This window comes from Anopheles stephensi, chromosome 2 (genome assembly GCF_013141755.1).
Source record: "Anopheles stephensi strain Indian chromosome 2, UCI_ANSTEP_V1.0, whole genome shotgun sequence".
NCBI classification, from domain to species: domain Eukaryota; kingdom Metazoa; phylum Arthropoda; class Insecta; order Diptera; family Culicidae; genus Anopheles; species Anopheles stephensi.
In genome coordinates, this window is record NC_050202.1 from 66,712,752 (window position 1) to 66,727,699 (window position 14,948).

The following is a 14,948-nucleotide window of genomic DNA, read 5'->3' on the forward strand; positions in this document are numbered from 1 at the left end:
GAAGTATCTAACCGTGGTTCTTGCTTGGCTTGATTTCGCCTAATTCTTCCGACGGAGTGGGGAGGCACCAAAGTGCGTAACCAATTTCCGGAGGGAAGGCAAAGGTGAAACTTTCCCGATTCTGTACTGATACCCAAACAATGAAACACAAGTTTCTTCGTTGAGGTTTGGATTACAAGTCGCTCTTTATTCTCAAAAATGCTGTCTTATATACTAAAATTCCGTGGGAAAAAGAACATGAAATAGCATTACATCGATCTCCTTTATCCTAACTCGGTATGCCGATGCGTTTGATCCCTGCCTGACGTCGGCTAGTGTAGGAGGTCTGTAATGTTACAATATCTGGCGATTGTTACCCTATCGTTTTATGACCATGGGTAATGCATCGCGCATCTGTGGTTCAAGTGCGTATGCCTATTTTCCTATTGCCTATTGCCTGCGCGTCGTTTGTTCTATTCGTCAAGATGGTCTTTCCTTCACTGCCCTACGACCGTGCGTTGATCGTTCTTTCATGAAACTAATCGCGCAATGACAATGTATGCATTGTGTTCTAGTGTTAACCCTTTTCGGCCCATGTTCTTCACTTTCGTTTTTATTACATGGGTTGAGTTTATTTATAATTTTCATATGTCTGGATATTGTCCCTTTTTCGAGATATTTTATGACATACCCTGACATGTTACCATAATTTCGTCTTTCTTACGGTATGGGGTCTTTATGTGATTCAAGGTTGTTTTTCGGTGAGAATTTTATCCTAAACAAAGATATTTAGTTATTTAAAGTTTCTCATCTAACTCTTGCATGCCTGTCAGTTTAGCTCAATTTTATTTTGTCGCGTTCGCAACATTCCGGCCCTCGTAAAACTACAAGTTTTACCAAATAATCGCGACGTATTACTGCCGAGATAAAATTCAAACTCTCCCTTTGAGTTAATTTTCCAAATATTTTAATCAATTGAATTGTTTCGACTTTCTTTATACGACACCTGATTGTAATTGCACGCATTCTGCCGTTGATGGTTCATCGATGCTTGCAGTCGGTTGAAGAAACCATTTACAGATGTCTAGCCGGTGAGGATGCGTTAGTGCTCGTAGGTTGTCGCGGCGATGACGAAGGAGATAATAATAGTGGGGCATAATTCACTGTTGGTTGCACATTGGACTACTCGTAGGGCTGCGCGTTGGGTGTTGAAACTCAGATACGACTTTGATTAACACGATTTTCAAGAATCTCTACATTATAAGAGATTTTGTAGTTGCTCGTTGATTTCACACGTCGTCGTCTTAAAACACGATGACTTCAGTTGGGCGATTTCTCAAGTGGTTACGATGTGAAGAATAGTCGTCATTTTGATGCTGGATTTTAAGATTTAGATATCGATAGTTGAAGATGCATTGTAATCAGCTGGTCGACCAAGATTATAGTTTAGACCGCAGTAAGGCGTTATGCGGAAACTATTGTAGACTTGGGTGTTGTTCAGCTCTGATTTAGTTGCACAGAAGAAGTGATTCTCTAATCACTTTGTATAGCAGGTTTTCATCTTCTGGAGATCTCAGCATCTTGACCTTGCTTTCCATCAGACTCGGCCCATATGACCAAACAGTAGTCTCTCGATGGCGTTAGCAAGACATACAGCAGTTGTTCGACCTTGAACGTTTGATAGTTGAACATTAGCTAGCTTTCTTCGTAGATTATAGTTGTGACTTTGCACACCCTTTGAAGTTCCACTTTTTTGTTGAGATAGCCAATTTCGTATCTAAGCACTAGCCAACCGAATATTACCGCTTCGTAGTTCCCTTCGACGTTGACCGTTGTCATCTAATTGTTGATAGCAGACCAACTGTTTCTTCCGGATGAAGAATGACGCTCTGAAGACTTCTCTGATGCAGATTGAACTCAGACGTTACTGATGAAAATGCGTTGCTCTTGCGCGGGTGCGTTGCAATTACCTAACTTTTAATATATAGAGAGTCATAGTCGATTTTTTCTAACATTTGAGCTAATCTCTTCACTTCTACTCTTTTAGAAAACTATTGTGTATTTTTTCTCGCAATGTCCATTTGACGATCGTTTTTTACTTTGAATTTTTGAAAGTTAAAATACTTGAACGCTTCATTTGTGTCGATTTGATTTGATAGATTTTCTTGTCTTCCTATATCATTTGTGGCATGCAAGAGGCTTTTTTCTTTTGAGAATAGTTTGTTGGTTGCAATCAAATATGTAATCAATCTCCTTGTTGTATTACCCAAAACTTCAGCTGAAAAGAGAAATAACATGATTAATATAAAGGTCGATGAATTGTTGAACAATACCCTGAGGCCTTTGATTAAACCAATAAACCCTTTTCCTATAGGCTTAATCGTTTGTGTGATTGCAGTAGCTTTCCTTGAGCTGGTTGTCAAAACCTCGTAGTTCCATGCATCAGAAATTATTTTCTTACTTTTCATCTTTATTGTCGGTAATTCTTTATCAATTACCTCTTCAATCATATTTTCTTCATGAATTCCTATGAAACTACTTTCAATTCGTCCTTTATTGGGTAGCCTTTGTTTCTTGTTTAACGGTGATTCAAACTTTTGTTTGCCGCAAACATTCAAATCCGCCAGATCATTGACTGGACGGCGGTATTTCCCGTGTAAAGTTTTTACAGGAGTAGATCCTTTTCGATCTTTTGTCATTTGTGTTTCCATAAAATGATTGGAGTTTGCGATACAGGTAGAAATCCGATTTCTTTTCTTTTTTGTAGTTGATGCCTGAAGAACTGAATTTTCATTTATTAATTTGTAGCCCTTTTGACGAATCTCTCCGGATTTGTCTCTTTTTGACTGATGGTCATTGATAATTCTGCAAATTATTTTTTCAGATTTTATTTTCCGTCGTTTTGCTGATTGTTTTAAGCTTGACTTTGCAATATCCGTAGGTAAAGAAATTCGAACAACTGGTTTCAATACAGACTTTTCTACTGAAAATTTGTTGGATATTGGTTTACGAAAACTATATTTCTCTTGTACTATCATGGAATATTCCTCTTCTTGGCTTTCGGTTGTTTTTCCGTAAATTAGCCAACCCAATCTTGTCCTCATTGCTATCGGTTCTGTGGGTTTACCATATTTATGTTTAAACCCCATCAATAAATGATTGTTATTCAAGCCGATCATTATAGTGGGTCGAATGTTTTGAAATCCTGAAACTGGAAGATTAGCAAGGTGAGGATATTTTTTGCTTAGATCATCATAATCTAAAGATTGAACAGGTAATTTCAAATCTTTAACCGTTCTCACATTCTTCAGTTGAAAACCCTTTTTAGTTGTACCCTTGATTCTTAATTCCACGTTTTGGCTTTTAACGTGTTCAGTTTGTTTTCCTTGTGTCCATAGTAATTGGAGCGGTTTTACTTCCCCATTTAGGTTAAGTTGACGCGCAACTTTTTCTTCTAATAGGGTTGAGGATGAACCTGGGTCTAAAAGCGCATAGGTTTTTATTTTGTGATTGCCGTTTATCAATTCAACTGGCAACACTTGGAAGTGCGTTGATGATGTTGCTTCTAGTTCTTGATGATTGTTTACTCCTTCGATTTCAAAATTTTGAGGTACATGAAGCATTTTATGAAGCCTATCGGTGTATCCATTTATCCCGCATATTTGCGCGGATCTACAATCATGTATTGTATGATTGTTAGATTTCAAGCAACCTAAACATAAACCTTTATTTTGAGCAATTTTTATTCGTTCAGATGGCACCTCATTGACCAATGCATAACATTTGATCGTTTCATGTAGCTTATTGCATATTAAGCATTTGCTAGCTTCTTTCGAATTTTGTTCGAAATCCTTACCCCTTTGGATTGGTTGTTGAAAACCTTTGTATGGGATTTTTTGTTCGTGAAGATGAACGCCTCCACGTTGAGTGTGTGCGGATATTGTTTTTAACATGTTTGCCGTTTTAGCGAAAGGTCTCAACCAATCGCATAGGTTATCTAGAGTTTGAACCCTTAACGGTGATTCCGCTTCAGCCATGTACTGGGCTCTTTTCTCCTGAATCTGGTGTGGTAGCCTAGCAGTCAATTCCAACACCAAAGTGTGGTCTTTCAAATAATCGGGTTCTTTCATCAGATTAACTATTTGAATGAGGTTTTCTAAAGCGTTCACCAATTCCGCGACAATGCTTTTGGAATCTCCTCGGATTTTATACAGATTATTACGTAGTTCAAGATACACTAAATCTGTTCTTCCGAAGGAGTTTTTTAAGCGTGTCATTATTTCTGGCACGTTTGAAGAATCCAGCATTAATTGTTGAACGCTTTTGAGGGCTGGTCCATATAAAGCCTGTTTAAGGCGGTTTAAATTCTCTAAATTAGAGAATCTTCCCTCCTCATTAGTATCATCAAATGTTTGTTTAAAATTTGGCCATTCTACAGGATCCCCTCCAAATCTCGGCAACTGCATAAGCGATTGTCTTTTCAATAGCGTTTCTATGTGCGGCGATCCTTGTTTGTCGCTCGCAATAGTTGTTACTGCTTTTAGAAATTCTTGTAATTGCTCCTTTGATTGTTCTTGTTGACCAAGCAATAGTCTTGAAAACATAGCCTCCGTATCCTTACTAGTGGATTCTTTGGGCAATCTATTAAGTTCATATGCTATCTTTTGACATTTTACGCAAAGCCAGCATTCTTCCGGCTTTGGTTTACGTGTTAGTTTGGCACATGTTAAATGAAACCACCTATCACATTCATAGCATGAAATCATGCTTTCTTCGGAAGTGTCTTCCACCACGCACAATCGGCAACTGCCGGAAGTGTTCGTGGTAAATTTATAAGGCATCTCGGCGGATCTTTAAAATTCCTACTCTGAGCTATAGATAAGAAAGTTCGACTTACCGTTTTCGGTGTTACCTTTCCTTGACGTGCCCGGTAGTTCAATGTGGTCTCGATCTCGCTGATAATTCACTCCGGAGTCGTACTAAAAAACCATCTGCACCGATAGTCACTGACTTACTCCGTTAAGATACGCCTTACGAGAACTCTTTCCCACGTGCTTATTGCTGATAAGCTTCTTTTATGCACTGGTGTTTATGTCCTCAATTATTTAAACGCGAGCACTTTAAAACGATCGAAACGTCATTAACTCGGTTAACTTATTATTCCGCGGTTGTCCACGTACTGATTGTTAAACACGATTTCTTTCGTAAGCATAGACGTCTTCACAGAAGAGTTTTTCTTTCTCAAACATTTAAAGTTACTTTCGAGTTTGTTTCGGATGTGAACTTTTTTCGTTCACTCCGGAGCCGTATTGTAACACTATTGTTTTCGGATAGTAAAATAACGTACTCCGTTTAGTTCTACCTTTTTGAAAGAACTTATTACCCTTTGGTATGGGTTAGTTCGGAGCCGTGTTTATTGCTTATATATAGCTTATATCACGCACTGGCACTCACTGATGCTCTCCGATTTTGTTCTGCACTTGTGCACATTGATATGATCGCAACGGCACTCGATCGGTTCACTTATAGCACTGTAGTTCTTACGTGTTTTAATTGTAAACCGTTTCACTCGCTGCAATTCACTTTATTTTTCACGAGCGCAGAATTTGAATCTGAACCTTTTTGAAACACTACTTGGTGCGGGTTCAGTTAGAGGCTGTTCTTTTGGCGACAGCACACCACGAACGTAAGTTCGCTCGAATGAGTTGTTAACGCGCGCGGATATTAACAACTCCTCTCTGGAGCCACCATTTGTTAGTTCGATAACGAACCGTTGTTGAACCGACCACGCGAAGGAATGGTCGATTCGGAGATCTCCGCGCAGATTCCTGGCCTTGTCAGAGTTGCTTGAATCAGGCGGCTAACCTTTTTTCCTGGATAACCAAGAGAAGTTTTTAGCGGCGGACTCGCACTACACTAACTCGGCGTGGACAACGGGAATGCCGTAGCTCGATCAGACGATTAGCCTTTTTTCCTGGATAACCAGGAGAAGTATCTAACCGTGGTTCTTGCTTGGCTTGATTTCGCCTAATTCTTCCGACGGAGTGGGGAGGCACCAAAGTGCGTAACCAATTTCCGGAGGGAAGGCAAAGGTGAAACTTTCCCGATTCTGTACTGATACCCAAACAATGAAACACAAGTTTCTTCGTTGAGGTTTGGATTACAAGTCGCTCTTTATTCTCAAAAATGCTGTCTTATATACTAAAATTCCGTGGGAAAAAGAACATGAAATAGCATTACATCGATCTCCTTTATCCTAACTCGGTATGCCGATGCGTTTGATCCCTGCCTGACGTCGGCTAGTGTAGGAGGTCTGTAATGTTACAATATCTGGCGATTGTTACCCTATCGTTTTATGACCATGGGTAATGCATCGCGCATCTGTGGTTCAAGTGCGTATGCCTATTTTCCTATTGCCTATTGCCTGCGCGTCGTTTGTTCTATTCGTCAAGTTGGTCTTTTCTTCACTGCCCTACGACCGTGCGTTGATCGTTCTTTCATGAAACTAATCGCGCAATGACAATGTATGCATTGTGTTCTAGTGTTAACCCTTTTCGGCCCATGTTCTTCACTTTCGTTTTTATTACATGGGTTGAGTTTATTTATAATTTTCATATGTCTGGATATTGTCCCTTTTTCGAGATATTTTATGACATACCCTGACATGTTACCATAATTTCGTCTTTCTTACGGTATGGGGTCTTTATGTGATTCAAGGTTGTTTTTCGGTGAGAATTTTATCCTAAACAAAGATATTTAGTTATTTAAAGTTTCTCATCTAACTCTTGCATGCCTGTCAGTTTAGCTCAATTTTATTTTGTCGCGTTCGCAACACTAGCCTCACGCTACCCGCCCGAGTAGCAATTCCAGCTTATACAACACTTTCCACCGAACATTTCAAACCGATTGGAATTTCATGAATTTTATTCTATTGCCGTACCAAAAAGAAGAAAAAAAACCTCTCATCATTTCAATAATCGCTTTACGAAATCTTTCCAACAGGGTGTACGCGTTATTGCACGTGGTGGTGACCGTTTTTTCCCTACTGTTCGATATTTTATACCACACACTACCAGAAGAAACTGTAACGAAATGCTTCGCGAAAAAAAACGCCAACAAAAAATCTACCCTTCAAGCCCCGTTCTCCTACTTGGCGTTACGGCTCGTCAGTTGGGGTTACAGTTTTGCTTGAAATGATCATTTTTATTGCATCGATTAGATTTGACACTTTTTTCAAAGGTCATCATCGGGATCCTTTCGTCGCACTACGTGCCAGTGGCTCGGCATTCGTTGTATGTTTGTGAGCAAATCAGACCCGTGGGACCGCAAGAGGTCACCCGCCTTAACTAGGGTGACCGGTGTCGGTGACGAAAAGGTTGCCGAAACGATCCTTCCCATGAGATGGCCAGCTGATTGAACCGACGAACAACAGTTTCGAGCAAGTGTGTGTCTGTGTGTGTGGGTTTATGAGTGTGAATATCTCTGTGGGAAAAGGATTTGAATTGTCCTGCAATCGGCACACCAACTTCCGTCCCTTCCGATACAATCCCAACCGTAACGATAATGCTCGTGCATGGATTCTTTCCAATGGTCCTCTCAAATGCTTCTGCCAGTGGACGCACGTTACGGAAAACAATTGTCAGAAAAAAAGGAGCAACTGCCCCGAACGGCCCGATCTAAATGCTGATCAATAGAAACCTCCAAGTGGGTAGAATAGAAAGTAGACTCCACTTCAGCCTCATGCTACAATTGCTCCGGCACTGTAAGCCGGACAAAGGGCATCTCGTGGGGGGAGGGAAGGAACCGACCACACCCAAAAAGGGTTCGAAATATGGAAAATCCATTCGCACACAAAAGCGACAGCAATCACACGGTACGGTAGTTATCTACGGGGTTTCAGCCGTGCTGTCATTTGGCATACCATTCCCCCAGGAGGAGACAGTTTGTAGTGAAATTTTAACCCTGACACGGCACACCATAACAACTCATTCACTTATCGAAACTGTCCATGGGTTATGTTGGGCCGGTAGGCCGGCAGTAGCAGCGGAACAAGGGGTAGTTTGACAGTAGTTTTTTGATTCTCTTCCATGCCGTTTGCTGGCCATCGAGTTTTTACGGGTCGAAAAAAAATGCCATTCAGGTCCGTATAGAAAGTTTCGTCATTTGGATTTTTGCACTTAAATATTTTCAACTAACAGAAACAATATGATCCCTAAAGCGTACAATTTTAATTAAAATATTTGCATCAACATTTCCTTTCCCGGCCAATTACAATGCCTGTTGTTTTGAGCTCAAGAAGTTTTACTGGGACTTTTAACGATGCTAGGAACTCGGTAACATATTTTCTGAATCACTTTTAATAATTCGCTGGAATTGGGGAACGATCATTCCTGGCAAGCCGGTCTAAACGAATAGCTCAACCCCTGTTTGATGCAAAAATGTTGATGGTTAATTAAAATTGCCATTTTTTAAATATGATTCGAACGAAGGAAAACATGCTGGGTGCATTCTATATTGTTTGATTCGCACGAAATTCTCGACCTTCGTCACCTTCTGTGAAAGGGTCTGATTCGATAGATCCTCAATGTTGGGATAAATGTTTTTTTTTTTATAAAACTTGCATTTTTTATAAATTGAATTTCAAATATTTAAATCCTATAGGACTTTCGCGTGTAGAAAGTGTAAAATATACGGTGCTGAAACGCTGTTGTTATTTATATTCGAGCTTATCCCGAAGTCACACCGAAAGCTCCAATATTATTGGGACAACAAAAAGACAATAAGTCGAGCGAATGAATTCGAGCAATCCAGCCCCATAAGTCTGCTCAAATGCTAAGCATTTGATGTACAAGAAAAGTATGCAAGTAATTGTTCTTAGATAATTACAATAATAATCAAACCAAGAGGATGACAATACGGCATCAGTCCGTAATAATAAATAAACAAATAAAATCAAACCAAGAGGCTTGAAGAATAAATAATGGAGCTAGAATGTAGCTAGAATACACCAGATAACACCTTTCAATCTACTGACCCACAGATGAGGCCCCTCTAATTGTGATATTAGAGGGAAACAACAGGATATCCCACACCGATGAGACCCCCCCGACCGACGAGGCCACTCCTTTCGCTCCTCGGCTGATCCGCTACTGCTCACAGGCACTTCGATTTTCCGTTGTAAAACGCAGTTTAAAAGTGCATTTAAACCGGATCATACCAATAATACAAATTTAACCTCCTTATCTTTCACACAAACTACATAATTAAATGAATTCGCCCGTGCATTTTACGATCGGCTCACGGTCATTATTCAACTGTTTGCAGGATTTTTAATTTTTAAAACCCTTTCTGATTTAAATGTTCACATCACTGTCATTTCACTTTACGATACGCTTCACCCTTTGAGCGTGTACTGCACACAGAACGCTTGATAAGCTTGCAAACATTCGCCTCCCAGATTCCGATTCGGTTTGTTCATATTTACGACCGCGCTCCAATGCTTCCGCTCGTTTGATTCGCCCGTGAACATCGGGGATGTTATACATTGCCAAAGTGCTTAGCGTTTAGCTTTCTGTGACGGACTTCGGGCTGGGTAAAAAAAACGGAGACATTTAAAAAAATAATCCGATTCCCTCGTCAACGTCCGGACGCGAAGGCAATCTATCTTCCGAATAGACCGGCAATCTCCGGTACCGGAAACGCCGTCTCTCGGAAGCTGTGTTTTGTGGCTTCCCGGTTACGATGGTGTGCTCCGGCAGCTGGCAACTAATCTTCCAATCGACAGCTTTCGCGTGACAACAACAAAATCTCTATCTCTCTCTCTCTCTCGCTCTCTCTCTCTCTCTCGGAGAATTTTTTTTCAACATTTAACATCCTGGACCATTTATGAAATAGAACCCCAGTTTTAGAGCGGAATTAATAAAGCCCGAACGAAGGAATTTAAAACCCCTTTCAGTACCGTCGTAAAGAAATCCACCGGAATGGTTTATTCCGTTTCGTTTCCCAAATGACGTGGAGGCGGTTTCCTGCACCGGCTAAGAATCATGATTTTGATGATAAATGAATTTAATGATTAGATAATTGGACCATTTGGAACGCTTAGTAGTTAACGCGTTCGCTCCCTCTCAGCAGCGGCATAACTAATTTACTTTGTTAGCACCGTGCCCGCCCGGTGGCCAGTACCAAGATATGGTTAAACCTCAACAATAAAGAGCCCCTTTTTTACTTACTTCACTAAACCCGCACTCGCTCTATCCAACATTCGCCTTTTTCTTTCCATTTCCCAGCATTTTACTATTACCATTTACGAAGCACGCGATATTGCGCAAGGACCTTCAGGGCTTTCGCAGCGTCAACGCTGTAAGGCTTTGACCTAAATGGATTCCTTCCTTCCGGACCGGGGTTCCGGTTGCGATTTGCAGTGTAAGATATGGCCACCGCACCACACAGTTATATTTCATTGGAAATTCGACGAGTGTCAACTGGTGCAAAAGTGAACGGTGAATTATTACAGCCCGTTGCGTTTGATAGCGGGCTTTTAAAGAATTTTTAAAACACGGCATCATTGGTTCACTGTTATGCTTTACATATTTGAAGTTTATGATAAGTTTTTTCCTATTTTCTGTTTAAACTTTTCAACTTTGTTCCGGTCTATTTGAATGATGTTCAGTTAAGTTTTTTCTTTTTCTGTCATTTTCATGTTTTACTAACTTTAAGTTTGCTTTGTGGTATAGTGTAATCAGCATGATATACAAAATAAGAAGAATTTCAATAAATCACTGTATAAAACATATAAGCAACGTTCTTCAGAGCAAAAATAATCTTAAAGTCATAGATGTTTTTAGTAATACAATCAACTAACTTATAGTGTCCATTCTGCCTCCAGCTTCCGTGGCGATTAGACGTGTTTCGCTGTGGAGCGCCAAAAGGATCATTTGCGTACGGCAGATAGTGGTCATTGTCCTCGTGTGCGATTGCGTAATCAACGTGATTACCCGTATCGCACTAATCGGTGTCTCCGCCTTTCTCCGGCTTTCGCTCGGAGTTTGTGTTTATCGATCGTGTGGCGCCTAGCCCCGATCAACGTGTGTTCTTAGTGTTGTGAGTGTGTGTATCTGCCGATCGTTGCGATAAGCAAGCGTATCGACGCTGCATCGTCGCATCGATCGTGAACTGTCTTGTGTGTGTGTGAGTGTGTGTGCTCGTGCGCGCGTGTTTACTTATCGTGTATATCGGTAAGTTTGTCTTCCCCTACTTCCCCCGTTGTCTCCGGTCCTGTAATGGGGACCGACTTATCGGATTCGGAGAGGGAGATAGAGCCGAATGTGAAGCGTAAGCCTGGTCGCCCTAAGGCCGCTCCTGCCAATAAAAAAGTGGCACTAGAAGAGAGACCTTCTACCTCGAAGGCATTGTGTAGTGCCCCGCTGGCAAATAGTTTTTGTACCCCGCTGGCGAAAAATGATGATCAGCCATCTGAGCATCGAGCGCGTGCTTACCCGGTGTCGTGGGAGGGTAAGCCGCTAGTGTATTTTATGCCACGCACTAAACAGCTCGACGTGAGGACGATCGCGGCATCGTTATTTAAAAAGTACCCGGGCGTTGCCGATGTGTTTCGGATGCGCCCTAATAAGATCAGGGTCACCGCAAAGGACCGGGCTCAAGCCAATGTAATTGCGGCTGATCCAGATTATACGGAGCACTACCGGGTTTACATCCCTGGTAGTCTGGTTGAAGTGACCGGCGTGATTGAGGATTTTGATTACCCGGAGGAGGAAATTTTGAACTTTGGGGTGGGAGCTTTTCTCGCACCAGATACCCCAAAGGTAAAAGTTCTTGAGGTGAAAAAGCTTTTTAAGCTAGACCCATCAACAAAGGACGAAAAAAAATATATTCCGACCTCCTCTCTCCGGATCACGTTTGAGGGAACGGTACTTCCGCAGGCCCTCATCCTAGAAGGCCTCCGGATACCCATCAACCGGCCATACGTGCCAAGGGTGGCCACCTGTTCGAAGTGCAGCCGGATTGGACATGCTGATCCGTTCTGCACTCGCAAGATTTGCTGCGGAAAATGCAGAGGGGCTCACGCTACCGAGGAGTGCAAAGCCCCATCCCAAAAATGTTCGCATTGTCGGGAGGAGTGGCATGAGGTTGCATTGTGCCCAGTGTACCGGAAACTGCAAAGGGAGCAGACCAAAACGGTAGCCGAGCGGGCACGCGGCTCATACAGCGATGCTCTAAAGGGAGCAAACGCATCGAACCCCTTTGCAGTGCTGGATAACACGGCTGCAAATGGCGAGACCAATCCGACTGCACTGGAACAGGTGCCACCGAGATCGGTAAAAGCACTGAGAGTACCTTACAAAAAGGTACAACGGAAGGTCTTAAAGACGAAAAATAAACCATTGGCACCACAGCGCCTCGCTAAAGTTTCTCCTCCCGTCCCAAAACGTGACGCTGATCCCAAAACTCCCGCCCCCCAAATTGCCAGGAAGCAGCCCAAGAAGAAGCGATCACCTCGGGCCGAAGTTCCTTTGGAAAACCTAGCTTTTCCAACTGAGCCCAAGGGCTTCCCGAGGATCCCTACACCGTCCCTTTCCGAGATCCTAGAATCCCTCCTCTTGACCCTTAACCTCCCGCAGCATCTGCATATGATCGCAACTTGGGCCCTTCCTTTCCTGAAGGGGATGATCAAACAGTGGCTGGCTCAATGGCCATGCTTAAGTATGATGGTCCGTTTGGATGATTAATGGCTCCTACGGCTACTATCATACAGTGGAACTGTAGGAGTTTACTTGGCAAGCTAAACTCCTTTAAAGCGTTAGTGGGCGAACACAACTGCGATGTGTTTGCCCTCTGTGAAACTTGGCTATCGGATGAAATTAAATTAACCTTCCCGGGATATAACATAATCCGTGAAGATCGCGTTACTAGGGGTGGGGGGGTACTGATTGGTGTTCGAAAGAGTCACACTTTCACCAGAATACCCACCCCTAGACAAGAAATAATAGAAACTGTCGCAGTTCAGGCAAAACTGGGCGTTCTTCACGTGACAATTGCATCTATCTATATCCCCCCGATAGCCAATAATGAAAAGGAAAAAATTGAAAAGTTCAAAGAGGATCTTGGAAATTTAGCAGCGGTCTTGCCTGGACCGCTTTTGATCCTGGGAGACTTTAACTCTCATGGAATCGACTGGGGGTGCGATAAGGATGACATTCGCACTCCTATCATCCGAGATTTCTGCGACAGATTTGGGTTTTCGATTCTCAACTCAGGAGAGGCAACTAGGATGCAGACACCTCAAAGTAGGGCGAGTGCACTGGACCTGTCTCTATGTCCATCAGCAATGGCCCTGGATTTTAGTTGGAAGGTAATCCAGGACCCTATCGGCAGTGACCACTTGCCGATAGAAATTTCCTACATCAAGGGAGGATGTCCAGTAGAAGGAATCCCCGTTAAATGTGACTTAACGAGGAACATCGACTGGACGAGATACGGCGAATTAATAGCCGCTGCGCTTTCACTTGACTTGGAAGATTTGTCTCCTGTCAAGGAGTACGAAAAACTTGTTTCACTGATAAACAAGTGCGCCCTTGAGGCCCAAACAAGGCGTTCCCACCAAGCAAGGACATTTAAAAAACCTCCCACTCCTTGGTGGGACAAGGATTGCCAAGCGGCTTTCACCAAGAAGCGTGAGGCATTTAAAGCCTTCCGGGACACGGGCTCGAGGTCCTTATATGAAAAATATAAAGGACTGGAGAGAACTTGCAAAAACCTGTTGAAGGCGAAGAAAAAGGGTTATTGGCGTAGATACGTCAATAATCTAGACCCTGCCACTTCACTTAATTCGCTTTGGAGAATGGCTAGAAGGATGCGAAACAGCAACAACATCAATGAGAGCGAAAGCTTTTCTGGCGAGTGGCTGTATGAATTTGCCCACAAGCTTTGCCCCGATTTCGTTCCTGCGCAAAGCTTTACACAACATGCGCCTGGTAGTGACCCTAGGATGGATTCACCGTTCACAATGGTAGAGCTATCACTTGCTCTCCTATCAAGCAAAAATTCCTCCCCGGGTCTGGATCAGATTAGTAGCAAATTGCTTCAAAATCTGCCCGACATAGGGAGGAAGCGTCTGTTAAGTATTTTCAACAATATGTTGGAGGTCAACAGCGTCCCGCAAGAGTGGAGAGAAGTGAAAGTTGTCACTATCTTGAAGCCTGGCAAACCGCCATCAAGACACGATTCGTATCGGCCAATATCGTTACTGTCGTGTCTGAGGAAACTCCTTGAAAGAATGATTCTTTTTCGGTTAGAAGAATGGTTGGAATCAAACAACCTTCTCTCGAATACCCAGTTTGGTTTTCGTAAAGCCAGGGGTACTAATGACTGCTTAGCCCTTCTGGTAACAGAAATAGAGCTTGCTCGTGCACGCAAGCAGAACATGGGATCTATTTTCCTGGATATACAGGGGGCTTTTGACTCAGTATCACCATACAAGCTGAGTCAAAAACTAGAAAATGTGGGGCTGGGTCCAAAGTTGAATAACTTTTTATTCAACCTTTTGTCGGAGAAAGCTATGAATTTCAACAATGGTCATGTGCAACTAAAGCGGACCAGTTTCCATGGACTAGCACAAGGGTCCTGCTTGAGCCCCCTGTTATACAACTTTTATGTTAGCGAAATAGATTCTTGTCTAGCACCAAACTGCAGCATTAGACAATTGGCTGACGACGGCGTCATATCTTTTGCAAGCAGGGACGCCGCCGAAATACAACTGGCTTTACAAACCACTTTGGATAACCTTTCTGAGTGGTCTGAAAACCTTGGTATCAAGTTCTCTGCAACGAAAACTGAGATGGTAGTCTTTTCTCCTTTTAGCGACACGACAAAAAACAGGGAGAAAAGACTATTTGACCCGAAAATTGATGTCTTTTTGTACGGTGAAAAGATATCAACTACCGACAATTTTC